This window comes from Polyergus mexicanus, unplaced genomic scaffold (genome assembly GCF_030449975.1).
Source record: "Polyergus mexicanus isolate NDT 795.1 unplaced genomic scaffold, iyPolMexi1.0 SCAF_2, whole genome shotgun sequence".
NCBI classification, from domain to species: domain Eukaryota; kingdom Metazoa; phylum Arthropoda; class Insecta; order Hymenoptera; family Formicidae; genus Polyergus; species Polyergus mexicanus.
In genome coordinates, this window is record NW_027223322.1 from 12,937,744 (window position 1) to 12,955,829 (window position 18,086).

An 18,086-nucleotide genomic window follows, 5' to 3' on the forward strand; every position below is an offset into this window, starting at 1 on the left:
AAACCGCCATTATCGCAAATGTTGCAACTTGCGAAGATTAGACGTATCTCGTAAGGTCGTCTTATAGCTCGACTCAGAACTCGTATGTTTGCTCCTTCTATGCGTGGACACGCCATGTGCCACGCAGACGAAAATACGCTCCCGGCCACTTCCGGTTTCGCCCTCTCGTGTGCCGAGATATCCGCACGCTTTTGGATTGTCGGTGAATCAATCTGGGTTGCTCTTAAGAGGGTCCGACTCGAGTGGCATCGCGATAGCAATTAGCGCCGAGAATACACATCTCGCTAGTGTGTCAATCAAGAATACACGTATATGGTATTTACTCATACTACAATATAATATTTATTCATCCATATTTATTGTTAGTATTAAAGGATCTTTGATAATATAAAAATTGTTATGCTTCTTGTCTCGTAGTTTTGTGGAATGGACAATTCTTTTCAATAAAGTTTCATAACATCTATTGAAAAAATTAATTTATTAATTTTATCTCTCAAACAATTCTTGGATTTATTTCTAATATTCCAGTACCGTAATTACCTCGAGTAACTTATTATCATAATTGCTCTGATTAGTCTTATTATTCAAATCACGCCGCTTTCGCATCGGAAACTGTCGCTCTCGTTCAAGCAGAAATACAAGCGAGCTTTCTACTCCGACAGATACCGTTAGCGCACTCGATTGTTATCCCTACCAAATACCGATCTCTACTTTCAAGCACATAGAGCCCTTCTAGTTTCCCGCTATTCGTCTATTATTCCGCGCGCGTTCCCATTAATCGCCGCGCATTAACATTCATATTAAATGGCTGTCGTTACCTCCCGGCACCGCGCGACTGATGAGAACCAGTTAAATGATCAAACGTCACGTCGCGCTCGAGGCTCGAGCGCAAATGGCGCGCACCGCGGAGAAAGTACCGTAATTATCGTAATGCGTGTGCTTTTAAATGCCCCGAACAGCGCGTTGCATCGCAAGTCTTTTCCGGCTTGATCCTATGGGTTACGCTTCTGTTTCACTTGGGTTTCGCAATAAGCATGCGTGCGCTTCGCATATGGTCCGATTCGGATCATAGATTGCAACTGGAAAACTAAAATGCGATATTCAATCGCGTTAAATTTTCTATCATCGAATCAATCTCGATAAGTTTGTGAATATTCTCTCTTATCTGTCCCCATTTATGTCAGTCTCTTACATAAAATGGAGAGTAGAAAGGAATTTTTTAGTATGAGTATAATTGATCGAGTATTGAAAATTATTTTATTTACGATATTTTAAAATATCTAAAAGATACGCTCAACAAGTCTATGAGAATTGCTATGATAATGTGATTCGCATACATAGATGCGATCAAATAGATGGTCTCTCCTCGGCACGTTCACACAGGCGTCGCGGGTATAGTCGCAATTAAAAAAATCAGCCACGCACTCGCGAGCAAGAGAGAATAGTGCGTGCGTGCGTGCGTGCGTGCGTGCGTACGCCGAGTGCCGGTAATTATTTCGACGGAATCGGCTCTGACGGGCTTAATGGTTGCGAGTCGGTCTCAGAGCACTGGCAATTAATCACTATTCATTAGAAAGGCGAGCCGGAAGCACCGACGGGGAAAACGAAATTACTCGCCGCACTGTCTTCCTCGTGAATCTTTTCCCGTTCCAGAAAGATGACGGGGTCATGACGTCGCCGCCGATAATCGCCGCGGTGCACCCTACGAGATAAAACAATTACCATAATCGAAATCGCCGCGTTATCGTTCAACATCGTATATGGAGAAGATCCGGAACGTGAAGGAAATAAACTCGATACACTTAAAACTGTCGGATATTACATTATGTAGATTTATCCAGAGACATCACAATTAGCATCCTAGAGTCAAGTGTAATTAAAATTTTAATACGTATTTAATACGACTCGCGTTCCCTTGCGGGGATAATCAATCGGAAAGATTGGCTTCCTTATCGGCGATCGGAAAGCTTCTTGTCGTGCAAAGTGTCGTGGTTTCCCTAAGGCTTTGGATTACATCCTGCGTAAGGCTGAGGGGATCTCCGACGACCCTTCTTCCGACCGCTTTAAACAATTTTAAGGCTCATTTCCCCTCTTAAAGCGAATATCCTTCGTCGGGTGAGATCGGAGCGAGAGGGAAGAAAGCGGGAAAGAGTCGAGGAAAACGAGAAAGACGGAGGGAAGAGAGGGGGAAACGAGAGACGAAACGCGGGCGGTGAAACGCCGCGAGGTATCCGCCGGCAGCCAGCCGACTCAACCCCTCGGTGAAAACTGGGATGGTAACCCTCGTATTTACCAATTACCTAAGTAATCTGCGGCGAGGCCAGACTCTATCTCTGTCCTCACGACTCGCCCCATGATTCTCCTCCTGCGGTCTCTGACTCCTCGGGCTAGCCCACGGCGAGATAGCGGAGGCCTCTGACAAACGCGAAACATTACACTCGCTCTTGGACCTTAAGGACGACAAGTAATTATTCGCCCGCGGTGCCATAGATACCCGACAGCGGGAGAGCAGGCTCCTTAGACATCATAGAACCGAAACCGGTTTAATTATAATTTCTTTAGTTTATTATAATTTCGTTGAAAACGAAATTTCATGATTTTACAGCTCAATTGTTTTTTAAGCGACCAAATGCTAATATACATATATTGTTCGCAAATATTGTTTAAACGGCTGGAAAATTTGCCACGAATTTCATAACAGCGATAGAACGCACGTCCATTTTCAATTAGAAAAGAAATTTTCTCTCGATGACATTTATACGGACTGTTATAAATACAGAACAGCATGCAAGAATCAATCTTAAATGCAAAAATGTTCTATTAATAGTTAATTATTAATAAAGAAGTTAAAAGTAATAACGTCGACTTTACCATACGAGTTGTAGAGTCATGCAGCGAAAGATGATGCGTAAGGAACTGATAGTTGATACACAGACGTGTCAGTTAGTCGATCTAGAAATTAATTTTCTCCGCGTCCAGTTACATCTCTTCGCAGAGGGATTATCCACCGTGAAGCGACGATTCTTCTCCTCTAGCCGAGGGTACGCGATCGCGAGGTCGCCGCGGGTCGTCGCAAATTTCGCATTCGCAGAATCCACCGCGCGAATCGCGGGTCTCTCTCGAATGTAGAAAAGTCACTACGAAAGTCCGCAGAGAGCCCGAATGAGCTCCATTACGATAAGTGCCCGACAAACACGAAAGCATAAATCCGAGACGAGTCGGAAAGATACATTTCCTCCTCCTCATCCTCTTCCTCCTGTAACAGAAACGCGTATACACACCGAACAGCGTAATTCTACTTAATTGGTACCTCGGCACGCGGAGGTTACTTTTGCTACGAATCTCAGTCCCGCTTTTAACTCCTTTTTTTTTTCAACAAATGTATACAACTGTTCGTGCGGCCATGGTTTGGAGAATCGTGAGGCCGATAGTCAAACGGTCTCTATTAAATCCGACACGTAAATATGACGAATCAAAGAAGCTGGCGCTGCGTTAACGGTAATTTCATATTCTTCAAACTTCGCAAAAGGAGCGCAGGTCTCTTACTTTTTTGTTTGTATAAAAGTATACTGTAAAATAATTCACTTTTTTTTTTTTTTTTTTTTTTTTTTTTTAATCAAAATATATGCTCTCACAGAGCTTCATCATATTGCACACGTGCGATATAAATTTATTTCTTAAGATAGAAAAGCATTAACGTTACTAAAAAAACGATCAAAGTACCCACGTACGGATTACATGTAATATTTCGCCGCCGCCTCCCCTATCAGGTCACCGCGGGTCGTGTCGAAGAAACTTTCTTCGAGGAATCCTTCGAGGAATCCTTCGACGCCTAGTGTCTTCCGTGTGGAGCCGGGGTAGAAATGTGGAGGAACGTTACGCCGGCTAACGCGGATGGGAAAACGCGCGGTCAGATGCGGATGCGACGATCCATGCGATCCTAAGCGTTTCACGGTGGAAGAGGTAACCCTTCGGGGTCAGCACGGGGGAGAGTTCCTCGTCGCGAACGTGCGAGAGGCACGAGATGGCCGCCACCGGATCGAGTGTGATTATTGCGTAATCAAGGCTAATTATCGTACCATCGCGGTACGTTTTCCGCAGGAATGAATCGCGTATGCCGCGTTGTGTACACTAAGTCTCTTCCAAGCTTCTCGCTGTAGAGGAAGAGCGGCAAGACGAGGAGGAAAGACAGAGGATGAGCGTACACGCGCGAAAGAGACATAATGGCACTATTGCAATCTGCATACATTAGCTCGCTCGTTTTCTCTCCGCTTCGTCCCGCGAGGAATCATCGTGGGGCTTCCATCTCTCTCACGCTTTCTCTCGCTATGCGTTCTTCTATCGTTCACCCGCGATCTCTTTCCTTCTCGCTCCCGGTGGTGTCGGCGTATACAGCGATTACAATACTTTGTCCTCACGGTGTTTCTCACGGAAGCTGACTCGGGACGCATGACGGTCCCAAGGTCTCATTGAATACATGCCGCCGCCTCAAGAATCGACTCCGCCGCGCGTTTATCCGTCGCCGGAATTGCTCGGAGCCATCCGGTTTCCGGTGTCGCTTACTTACAATGGAAAGAAACGCCGCGATTCCGTAGGAAAAACTTTGCATTAGATCCGAGCATGACGAAACGTGCGAATCCCATGTGCGATACGTTATCATAGTTTAAAATAGATGTATTTCCTAATGTTGGGAATATTTAAATGTACCTATAAAGCGGCAATGCGGTCGTAATAATTCAAACAATGGCGATTCTCAAAATATATATACCAATAATTCCTAAAAAATAATTCCTTTTTTAAAAAAATTCACACAACTTGAAGAAATTTAATGTAAAGAAGTGAATATTCTAACGAAAATAAACCAATTAATTTAATTTCTTTAATTATTCTTAGAGAGAGAGAGAGGCAAACGTTACGCTGAATATTGAAAATATAACGCTGGAATATATAATAAATCTTCTTAAAAATAAAATTCATAAAATTAACATTTTTCCAAGAATTACCATTTCACAATGCCTGTCCGATGGCGGAGCAATCGGCTCGTGGTGGCACGTCGCCGGAAAGGACGACCTATCGGCCGTGTATACCGGACCAGATGTTTACTACCGGCAATAATGGCGCGGGCGTTTCATTAATTAATAGCCTCCGTAGTCTGCACAGGCATGGACGTCTCTCGTCTGACATTTCGAGTGACAAGCCGGTGTTCCTAGGTAGCGTGACCGGCCTCTGTCCCGCGCATTTATTATTCAACACTCCGATAGGTTATATACGTCGTGGTACTTGGAAATCGCGTTCGGGCCGGCCGTATCACGCGTCGCATTAAAACGCTCCGTGCAAATTGACGTCGCGCGCGCGACGACCCGTTCCACTTGCCGAGAAAACGTCCGGCGGCCTCGGGCGAGGATCAACGCGTCGCTCGCGACACGAATTTTATCGCCGTTAAACGCTCATTTGCACCGTCGATTGATCCATCGACCGTAACGTCGCACGCGATAAATCTTCGTCGGCGCGAAAATCGAGTTTCGTAGGATGATGAGGCGGACGTTCGCGCGAATATCCACGTCGGCGGGCTTTTGAAGACGATATCGCCGCGAGGAAGAGAGCGGCGACGCGCGATGTAAATGCCATGGATAATAAAAAAAAAGAAAAATGTTCGACGACACGCGAAATTATAGTTTTCAACTTTCCTTGTACAGACTCTCAAGTGATGATTAATCTTGCTATAACTCAAGTTATAATTTAAAATCACATTTACAGGAAACCACCATTTTGTACGTATCAAATATTATTTAAATTTTACTTAATAGATTTAAATAAATAATTTCGTTGTAGAAGCAAACGCACACTATCATTTGTCCTCGTAACAATGGTCACGAAACGAATTATTGCGCAATTTCCAATAACGTGGAGAAAATTATATTCGGCAGTTTCGAGAATTATATACAGGTTTCTTATCGCCAGGATAGCGATATATATTCAATACGTGGAGAGAGAATCCAGCGAATGAGAGAGAGAGAGAGATCCACTTGACAAACCGTGCGCCATAAACAGGCGCGTTCTCCGGAGCGGCGATCCCCTCTCGTGACATAACCGTAGATTCGACCCGCCCTGCATATTTGATGTCGCCCGTTCCATGATCGCCCAGAATTTTCCCCGGTGGATCGTGGCGGGCGGTCATAAGAGCTCTCAGTGATTGAGGGTTAGGGCAGAAGCCGATACGCCGCCGAGCCCGGCGGTTCCTCGCGCGCGCCCGGCGGCGGCATTAACTTTTCATCTTTATATAATTCCACGGTGATGCCGCGCCGCACCATGGCAAGTAGATAGATATGTACCACACGGACACACGGCCATGCCACCTACCCACCTTTTCCGGGCCGCGCCGGAACCGGGCGTAATTGCCAGCGATAAAGATCCGCCGAGATACGAGCCCTCGTTACGAGATTTGCCACCGGTGGGACCGCCGCCGATTCGCGGCTGCCTCCTCTTCCTACGCCTCCCCCATTACCATCTGCTGCTGCTGCTGCCGTTATCCCCGTACGCTCCTCGTCAGACTCCTTGCGTATTCGCGATACATTTTTACGAGCGACGTCTACGAGCGATGTTGAGTGCCGTATACGCTAGGCCTGGCTCTCGCTAAATCATTCGCCAACCTACCCGATTATCTGCCGCTCCTCGCGTTTACAATTCCAACGCGAAGATGTGGGACAGTCGAACCACCGTGAGTTCCTCCGAGCGGGTTCGGAATTTTCCTCTTAATTAAGTTGCTTTCGTTAAAATTGTCCCACATGGAAAGAAATATTTCAAGCTATAATTGTAATCTCTATTGGACGTAGATTATCACGTGTCTATGTTGAAAATATATCTCGACGTCTTATTCGCCGTCTCGAATTTATGGTGTCGGTGAGAAGAGGAGAAGAAGGAGGAGAGAACGGTCGTCTAAGACGGGGAGACAAAAGATACGGCGCGGCGACTTACTACGTCGTCGTCGTCGTACGCGTTTCGGAGAGAGAGGCCACGAAACCACTTTGAGGGAAATCTATTGCATCCGTGGGTCGAGGCAGCCGCGCGTCGAGAGGGCGAGTGTGGGCTCAAATGACACGGAATAAAAGTAATGCCCGGCGATACACACCGCCCCTGCTAAGAACACCCTTCTTCTCTCACCCTCCGACCTGAGCCGTTCTTAGTATCCGCGCTGGAGGGTTCCCGCCGGGAAGCATGCAATCGATATCCGGGATAAGAAATGCCTGCTCGCGCTAGAAAGTCTCACGCTGCTATCGATCCGCAATTATTTTCCGATACGTCGTAACAAGGGTGACGTACCGTGGTTTATTTCAATTGTTAAAATTACGTCTCTTAATTTCCGCAAGATATTAGAGAGATATCATAGAGAATATTTTTTTTGTATCTTTCTTAATTGAAAAATCTCAAAAAAACTTGTAAAGAAACTTCCGAAGAAAACGTAATTCTTCTTTTTATTCCGCGAGCATTATTTATGAAATCTGCGCGACATTTTCGCAGGAAAGCACAACGTATATTCAATATAAAAACAAATAAGTATTTTATGACACAATAACGTTAATTTTCATCTACTTTCTTTTAATGTTATAACGTAAAAACTGACATAGTATAATATGTTAAAATCACAATTGATTGTTTACGTCGACTCCTTTGCATTTTATTCGGGAATTGTGTCTAATCTATCACGGGCGACTCGGACGGTTTTTCAGATCTTACCCGGCAAGTCATCGACTCCGATCAACGATCGTTCAAGAGACGCGTGGTTTGACGTTCCGAGAACCTCTCGAAACTTAGTCTCACGAATAACCCGAGCATACTCTACAAGGACACGCGGCAATTTGTCCATCGTCGTAGGGAATCGATTCCGCGAAATCGGCCGATCTAATTTACGTAGGCGCACGCGAGATCTGTTTTCGTTGCTTTTAAGTTTAGCCGCTATTTATCTATCCGATGTGTCGCGCGTAATCCGACCAGATTTCGCCTTTTTTATTTATCGACTCTCGCGCCGATCGACTGCCCGAGGCGGCTTTTTGATAGACTTAATCACACGACCTGGTATAATCGAATCCCTCGGTTCGAATGACTCGGCTGAAATCGATAAATCGTTTTATCGCGCTAAATCGAAATCTCATTAATTTCTAACGTACACTAATATAAACTTTCTTGCGATAATGTTCCAAGTAACATATATTATACGTAACTTTATGCACTTTTTATATATCTTTAAAAAAAATTTTTGTGTATAGAGAACTCTTGAGAAAATATAAAAGTATAATAATGTATGTATTCTCATATCTAAAATTTTTTTTCAGAGTGATACAAATCTCAAAACATAATTCTCTTTTATTCAAAAATATTATAGAAACGCGTTATATTTCTCGCAAAATTATTCGCAACATGAAAAGTAAAATCTATATTTGAAATTTATCACAATACTCTTTGAAAATATCGAGGATATATTAAATTGCGAAAATAAGGAGAAACTTGTGCTGCGTCAATCACAAGAAATGATTTTCATCGAAATAACGGTAAAAAAGATCTTATTGAAATTCTCAGCGATTCCAAAAGCGTGACATACTATTCAATATATCGTGCAGAGTTCAAGGTCGACTCGATTAGATTGCAAATCGAATATGCTTACCTTTGGGTGGAAGTTGTATGAAGGTGCTGAAGAATTGAAGAAAGTTTCAGTGTGCGAACGTGCTTTAGCAACTGGCGGATATCGTGTCTTCCGCGATAATTCGACGTCGACTGAAAGGATCTCCTTGAGCACGAAAGTATACTTTATGAAGGACATATTGAAAGGCTAAATTTTTATTTCTATCTTTAATGATTTTTTGATTATTTTTATTATAGCTATACACATTCTTGATTTAAATCGATTATATATACTATTTTATTGTCAACAACAAATTTAGATGAAACAGGACGAAAAACACGAGCTTCAATTTTTTAAATCCTTCGATATATATTTATTATTACCAAGAGTATATAATATTGATCGTTTCTTATCTCTCGCGAGAATAATCGATCGAAGAGGACTTCCCGCTGTTTCAACCATGTTTCGAAAATTGACATACTAACCTATTAAAGGGGATATATATGCTATGACGTCAGTCGGTTTTCCTACATAGGGGTAATTCCGAACGGTGGGGTACGCTCTGCGCGGGATCGATATTTTGGTCCATAGGGCTCGTCGGCATTAAAGAGGAGAAGACGCCTTTGTTGCGAGACTTATACATCAGCTTCTCGCGATGTTGGCGCACAACTGGACGCATTTAGAGAGTCCGCCGCGCGAAAAGCATTCCCCGCCTTAATTCTATTACCAGTAACGAATCTCTCTCTCTCTCTCTCTCTCTCCGACGCGGGCCAAGATTGATCGTCGGGGTAAAAAAAGCGAGCAGCCGAGCGCGTGCTCGACCATCCGGAATAAAGACCGGCGAAGGAGGGACTGCGAGACGCGACGAACGTCGATTAAAACTTTTGTAAGCCGCCTTGGACGGATCATTGGTCGCCTCGGCAAACAAGAGCGACAGAGTTCCGCTGGCGGCTTTTTGCCCCGGCTCGGGGTCTTTTTCTCGCGACTCGGTGCTAAGCTGTTAGTGGAATTGACCGTCAAATCGGCTTACCCTCGTTCTCCCTCTCTTCCCTCGTCCTCGTGATCACATTTCCTCCGACGCGAACTTTTGCGAGATCAATCGGGACACATTGGCGAAGCTGTTTATCAGACACGAAGAATTGAGGCAGAGAAAATATGTTTCAATACTTGACTTGATAATGTTTGATATCTGTCTCTCTCTTTCGAGAGATGGAGAAAGAGAGAATTGTCTTTTAAAATATAAATTTATTAGCCCCCGTTTTTTTTTTTTCCACTTGAGATCAAAGCCCTTAGATAATGTAATATTAATACAATGTGTAATGCAAAGTATAAATTGAGTTTGAGAGAAAGAGAGAAGTTTGAACAGTGAAGCACGATCGGATGAAGCGTGTCCAGATAATAAAAGCCTACCCATTATAAAATCGTTTAAAAATAATAAATATTAATTAGCCTTCCTGACGCTCTTCATTTGCCAGAGTTAACAGCCGTATTAAGATGCAACGGTCAAAAAGGAAGCAAAGTACAAATTACGCTTTGAGGAAATTTCCGAAACGGCGGTCGATCGACCAATAAGATGCGCCGTAATCGCCGCAAGTGGCCGAATCGATATTTGATCGGCCGCGCGATATTACATAATTAGCGTTAATATTACCGATCGACGGATGCTATATAAGAGCCACGGTGTATGAGCGAACTCACGTTTCCGTAGGATGCAATTATTCGACGCCTCTCTTAGAAGCGAGCGCATGAATTATTCGGCGTACAAGCTCGAGGCTCGTTAACTCGCAAAACGGAACGAAGACCATCGACAATCGCGATGTCAAAGTCGGGGCAGGTGCCGACGGTGCGACGCGCACGACTTCCGGTGCGCGCTCGCACCCGCGGCACTGCGCTCTTTATGCACTTGTTGCACAATCTACCTAACGATCTCTCTCTTCCCCGCGAGCTTGGATTAATAATCACGGCTCCGTCGTAGTCCTGCGAGAGACGCGCGGTCCGGCGCGGAATCCTATTTAAAAATAATTGCGTACCCGCTCGCGCTCTCACCTGGTGGTTTCCTGTACTTGATTACGGCTAATTGTTGTTCGAGATTTACAAGTATAATGGCACGTTTAAATGCGGCGACTTACGTGACGGCCCTGAGACCGACTCTGTCGTCCTGCAGACGCAACTTGTGCGCGACGAGCGAGCGAAAAAAATAATCCCCCCCTCCCCCTTCATAAGAGGCGACGCCGCGTCTTCGAGTTTCCCGCACGGAACTGTGACGAAACGATTGTCGGATGAGCGCAACTGAGACCTTAGAATTGCAAAGCGGTATAATTATGCGAGAATGAATTGTGTCTCGGCCGCAGTAGTGTTTCGGAAATCGAATCGGAAATAAAATTATGCACGAGCGTTATATCGAGAAAGAAAATCAGTATTCTTTTGAAATAATTCACAATTATTGCAACAGTTTTAACAACGATAAAAGTAATTACAGCTTTAAATTAGTCGGTTCTCTTCTTCCAATAATACTTGGCATTATATTTTCTCCAGATTTCTTTTCGTCACTCCTGTAAAGTTTTCTCTTTGTGACTTCGCGGTTTACGTCTCATCTTCAGTTTGTTTTACAGTTTTATATAATAACGATAATGCACACGAACGCGATGCTTTGAATCCCGCTTGGCGCAGACTCCACGGATCCAAATTATCGAAATGCACTGACCTTCCGACAGGGACTTTGATTTAAAATCCGGAATTAGTCGGGAGTAATCTCCCGTTCCCAAAGCTCTCTTTTCTCTGTATCTTCACTTCCTCTCTCTCTCTTTTCTCTCTTCTGAATCGTCACAACGCGCGTCTTTATGAGGGCACATTTGGACATTTCTGCAATTCGTTTGAGCTATCAACGAAATGACCATTCGGTATCGTCGAAGCGAATAAACAAACGCATTCGCTATATACGAAGAGAGGAAGAGAGAGAGAGAGAGGAGAAAGAAAGATGAAGAGAGAGAGAAAAGAACATGGAGAATCGGCCACCGCCAATCTGTCGCTGGCTGCATTAGCCCGGGGGATTGGCTTTTCAAAAGTCCACGTTTGATGGACCATCCTCTTTCTCTTTCTCTCCTTTTCTCTCTCTCTCTCTCTCTCTCTCTCTCTCTCGCTCGCTCGGATACTTTTAAAGTAAATTAGCTTTTTAGTTTTCTGTGACTAAAAGCCCGGGAATATAGCGTGTATATATAAAAGGAAGGAAGGGCTTGGTCGAGCACCGTGTCTGTCGGAGGGTTCAACCGCCTCAATGTCTGAATGGACTCTTCCTCTTTCTTTCTCTCTCTCTCTCTCTCTCCTCTTATTCTACGTCCAGTCTTGTATTCGCGAGCGCGTTCGACCTATTCGTATGTGTACGAGTGTTCTAAGTCAGACAAACGCGTTAAACTACTCCTGCACCGTATGTACGTCTGAATGCCCAAAAACACAAAGCGCGCCACTGTATCGGCAAAGAGCAGAGAGCGGTTTCCGCCCGCGCGTTAATTCACGTGAAAGATCAGCCAGAGCGGCCGCGCCCCGAAGCGACGATCGCTTTTGCCAACTGGCGTTGACTCTCTGCCGCCGGAAAAAAAAAGGATAAAGTCTCCCAGTATCGAGATAACCCATGGGAGAAATCTCGCTTTTTGTGCAAAATATGCGTAGGAGTCTCTTTGGAAAGATATAGTGAAACAAGCGTTTTCGCAAAAGGCCGAAGCGTGGATGATGGCGGAGATTGGAATAAGCTTTTGCACAAAATTAACGAAATATGGACCAACATGGTAAGTAAAGGATAAAAATATTATGATTTAAAATATATGATACAGTATCTGATGAAAAAAGTATCTGATTTCTAAAATTAAAAATTAAAAAGTGATATACATATACATATATGTGTGTTTGTGATAGGGATATTACCAAAAATAACTTCATGTTATCATTTTCATGCGGTGTTGTTTTAGTTTCATAATTCCATGTTAGGCGAAAAACCAAATTGTCGGTTAATACGCGATAAGCTCGTTGGTTACACGATTGAATTACCAAACAAAATTCTTTCGAAGCGTAGAAGCGTAGACAAAGTTGCCGCAGCTATCGAATTTACCTCTCAAACTGATTTCATTGTATTACAGCGGGGAGGGTTATGTAAATTGATGAAATGGAGATCAAGCTGAATGAAATTGAGATACACGTGGCTGGGGAATGCGCAATTTATTGCAAAAATATTCGTTTTTAATATAGCGCAGCGAAAACTGTAGCGCGAGAAATGTACACGCCGCGATATTTATATATCAAATATGTGTTTTGCATTTAATTGCCTGGCGCGAATTGATCGCGGACTCGAAAGAACATTTCGTTTACGAAAAATGCCAAGCGTGGTTGGTATCCGGTTTTTTTTTTTATTTTATTTTTTATTACTGCACAACCACCAGCAAATATAATAGTTTTATGCTTTAAATCTTTAAAACAACAGAAACAAAAATTATTCGTAAAAAAAATTCTTCCTACTGATGTTAAACCTACTCGAGACTTTATACGGTAAATAATTTTTGTTTACTATGTAAATTATGTAATTTTGCAATCCGTACAAAAAATATATATTTTTTTTTATAAATATATAATTTGCTAAGAAATAATTTAATGTTTAATACATTACATATAGTAGTTAAATTATTTCTTACAATAAATAATGATTTTCTATGTTCCAAGATTATAAAAATTCATCTTTTATCTTAAAAATAATAAGTTGAATAATCTCATGTATGTAAAATGCCGTTAATCTCTCATGTTCAATTTAAATGTATGTAATCAATAGTCGAACGGCTAATAATATAAGATTACCGTATGGTTATTTCACAAACTTTCTCGATAAAAATGCGATTCCTAGCAAAGTCGTTTTATCGTGAACGCGTATCGTCACGAAGGCAGAAATATAAATTCCGCAGCAAGATCAATTCCGCCTAGAGATTCGTTCTCAGCTTCGCATTTTATAGTTTTGCCGATCTGAGATCGAAGGGGATTTCGCGCGCGAGAGTATAACTAGATTACGCTATCAAACCGGCCTCATTACGACGTGGTTAGTTCTCTTCGATCTAGGAAGTGTTCGAGAGAGTATAATCCAGATTCCGCACAGGCGCGTATACGAGCCATCGGGCGATAAATAATCGAATGAAATAGTGGAAAAAAGAGGAGGGGAGAAAAGCGAGAAAAAGAACGAAAGTTTAAAGGCAAATACTCACAGACTCCCCGCGAGGCGACCTCGGCTGAACTTCTAGCAGACATTGCGGGGGGTCTTCTAACGAGCCGCGCGATTAACATTTTTATTAGACGGTTCTTCAAGCCGATCCTCTGCTCTGCTCCACATGTGTACCTGCCAGAACCTCATCGATACCTCTCGGCAATGCGGAACAGCTTTCTGCCATCTGCGAAATGAATTTTGATTTTCTTATTAGTGTCTATACAAAAATAGAGAGGAACAGAGAGAGAGAGAGAGAGGTTGCTTCTATGTCCAAAGTCTTCTTGGAAACGAATGAATTTCATTTGCATATTCCTAATCTTTCTGTATTCTATTCTAATCTATTATTAATGCGGATTTGATCTCTCTTTATCTACAAAAATGCTTTATAAATAATTTCTTTCCTCTGGAATCCTCATATATTATATAGATACTTTTGTTTCATTTGAAAGATAGAAAACGGTATTAATGACGAGACGTTCGTCGGATCATGCGTTACTCGCGCTCGATCTTCTCGCGGGAAATTCTGTCGGCGAGATAATCGTTTTCGGGTTGTGCGATTTTGCCCCCACTGCGATATTATTTCTTAAGCATCGTCTTCGCACCTAGAGCGAGAGCAAACGTGTTATTTCCCGAGCGTCTCGCGCAACAAAACAAACAAGGGCTATCGGTGCCGCACGTAGGGCGCATCATCCGGGCAAGCCGGTAAGTATCGTTGCAATGCACGCCGATACGATGGTTGTTGCGCATTTCAGAGCCGCGCTCGACCGATGCATCGCGGCATCGCGGCATCGCGGCCGATGCGCGCGTTGCATTGTTCGGCATTTCTCTCGATGTGGCATCGCGTCGGTGTGCGCTACGTGCCGTACGGTGATTTGGCTAACCACACGTTTGTCGAGCCATCGGCGGCATCCGGCATTGTTTGCTCGCTTTGATGAGGCCAATTCGCGTCTCGCTTTTGCGTTCGCGTACGTTTCGTATGGCAGATGCGTACATACACGCGTGCAACTCGTAGCCCGTGCGTCTATCTCGCGTCGACGGTGATATCGCCGCCGCCTGTGTGTACGCGCGCGCGCGCGCGCGCGCGCACGTACGCGAGAGCCTGCGTATGTCATTAGTGACCCCGGGGATGACCCCGGGATTCGCTCTCACCATACCGGGCTATCAACACCGACCACCGTGCACCACCGACAGAGAGGAGCTCCATTATGCGCTCCTATAACGATACTCGCCTCGTGCGCGAAACATTGTCGTACGACGTCGCGTCGTTGCTCACTTTGCGGTTGATTCGATGCGCTTCTGCCTGTTCGGCGTGAGTCGCATTCTGCGAAATCGACCCTTTCCTCAAATCTTTCAATGATTTTGACGTTTCCGTCAAATTTTGTTCGCGAATAATCGCATAATTGACGACAGACGAGAATATTTTTCATCTAATTCTAATTACACAATTAATGATATTCCGAATAATTTAACAAAAGCAATTTTTGCATTTTTTACATTGGAATGTATATGTTACGCATTATCCCCTCAACAGTTGTTTTATATAATATTTTAAATTATAATTATCTAAAAATAGATAAAGACTTGTTTTATCTAATACAAGAAATTAAATCATTTTTAAATGATATATCAAAGTTATTATGAATATAATAAACAAAAATAGCAAATAGAGATGAAGATAATATCGAAAAAGACAAGGAGAACTCTCAGTAATTAAAATCAAAATAACACGCGTTGTATCTAAAATTGATAATAGCGATGAGCGTAAAAGTTGACGCGGGCGAGAATGCGCTAACAATAAGCCGATCGATGCTGGGATGATGAAGACATCTCTCTCATCACGTTACGATAGTTTTTGCAGCAACAAGAAAAAGTTGATGCATATTTCTATCCGATTGCCAGTAATCTGCAAAAAGCGCAGCTCGACACGCCGCGATATGCGAGGAGAATTCACGGCGCGTCTCATAAACAAGCACGTAGGAAGAGAAAGCGATCGATCCGGCATAGGACGTCCGTCTGGAAGAAGAATAAGTACTATATATATACACGAGGGTCTCACAATCAGACTCGTTCGTCGTATAACGATATACCGCTCGTCGTGTCCGCCGAATTGGTAAGTAACTGGTGGTGCTATTAAATGCAGACACGAGCGCGAGCGCGAGCGCGGTCAGGAAATTGCCTAATTTCCTGAGTGCGCGCGCCGATCCGTCAACCTGACGTGACGGGGACGTGGCTGCACGGAATACCGTGACTTTTAATGTCAAGTGTGTCGAAAGAAAAGCCGGTTATATCGGCGTCTTTCGGAGGGGCTATATAAGGCTGGACCGCGACAGACGGATATATACGTCGCTCTTCTTCGCTCAAGTGGATTTCCGTTCAAGTCGAGAGTCCGAGAGCCGCCGCGACACGAGAGACTCGCGGTCTCTCGTCTCTCGTGTTGCTTCGCGGCTCGATCCAATTGCCCTCGCTCTATTCGCGTCTACATCGGAAGCGGATATGCGCTTCTCGTTAGATTAATCGCAATCTCGTGAATGTTCTTGACAGTGGTAGCACGCACGAACGATGCGGCGTACCTCGTGTCCGCGTGAGTGCGCATCAGCTCTTTAGCTTGATGAATCGAATGAGTAGCTCATTAGTTCGTAACGATTATTAACGCATATTCATTAGGTTTATGCGTATTATTTAGATTATTCCATTCGTTAAAAATTAATATCTGCAATATTATAGTTATTTTCAATTTTATGAAATTATCTAATCATTTTTATGGAATATATAATGTGTGTGTGTGTGTGTGTGTGTGTACATATACTTCAAGAATAATGAATAATATTTCTTTTCTTGTTAAACAAATTTGTTTCAGAAATTCCCGTAATAATCAGTATTTCTCCACAACGAGCATTCTGATAACATTATACAACGCATCAGTATACATATATCGATTCATATAAATCCTTTCATTACATATATTACATTGTTCTTGTTACCGCTTTATAACTCGTTTAAATCGATCAAACTTTCGGATATTCCGCGATAACGTATTTCCGATATACGCGAACCAACGATTGTTAATTGAATTATTGCATAATCAACAAAATGTTCTACAAGGAATTATATCTGCAGAATGACAGATATTTCGACTATCGAATTGCGGAGATATCGATAACGATATTTGTCGACCACGTCGAGAATTTCTCTGCTGGAATGTACCAAGCTACCGATAGATGCAATAAGCCCTCACAATGAGTGGTTATCGAGGGGAGAAAGATAGGCATTCGACGCGGGTCCTCCGCGATAGAGAGACTAATCCACTGGCTTAGTGTTTTCCAGGAAAAGAAGGGTGACAGTAGATAAGAGAAAATCCACAATTAAGAGGCGTCAATCGCTCGTGACACATGCTCCCCCGCTTCTTAGTTACATGACATATATCTCGGAATTTCTTCTTCATGACAGATACTAGAGGTCAAACTAAAACTGACAGTTGTTTCAAAGTCCAAGCGCATTAATATTCTTTCCGAGTGATCAATCATTGATAATAAATAAATAAAAGAATAATCAGTATAAAAAGAGTTGTTTCGTTTCAACTGTGTCAGTTATTAATAATTAATTAATCCTAATTCAATCATAATTTAATGAAATGTTCGTATGATAAAAACTTGGTATATGAAATTTAATGATACTCATATATCTAATACTGAAAAAAAGTTTTCTCTATATACACACACAAATAAAACGTCTACAAATCTTTATCAGAAAAATGTTCAATTCTGAAATAACTGCTCGAAAAGATAACAAAATATACTCCTTTGTCTCTTATACTTCAAATTCCACAAGTATACAACACGCGCTTGTCGAAATCCGTGAGAGCAGTTTCCCCGCGAGTCGTCCGCGCTCTGGTGTGCAATGCGTGTGGATATATATGTGTGTGTGTGCGCGCGAGCGCGGAGTGTGTGTGTTGGCGGCAATCTCCGCGTCAGCCGTGCGATGTCGTATCTGTTTCACCAGATGCCACATGCGCCACCGGCAGGGTCGTGAAGCAGGACGAGGGGGGGTTGCGATACCGTCTCTCTCTCTCTCTCTCTCTTTTTCACCCCTCCACGAGAAAATGGGCGTGTATTGGCGTCCCCACCAGTCGGGTCTCTTCTCCTACGACCCCTCCGTCGCTTTTCCCACCAGGTGGACCAGGGGCGACTCCGCGACCGTGAGATCCCACACGGACGGATGCGGCGACGGTGGGAC

The 18,086-nt window shown here is 43.4% G+C and overlaps 1 long non-coding RNA gene across 1 annotated transcript in view; it reads right to left on the reverse strand.

Annotated features, from left to right (window-relative positions):
• Nucleotides 1-18,086, reverse strand: part of LOC138942439 (uncharacterized) — a 78,351-nt gene that overhangs the window by 55,564 nt on the left and 4,701 nt on the right. Inside the window, exon 2 of the long non-coding RNA XR_011448319.1 lies at nt 13,855-14,037. This is a non-coding gene — a long non-coding RNA (uncharacterized lncRNA). The remainder of the gene's footprint in view (nt 1-13,854; nt 14,038-18,086) is intronic.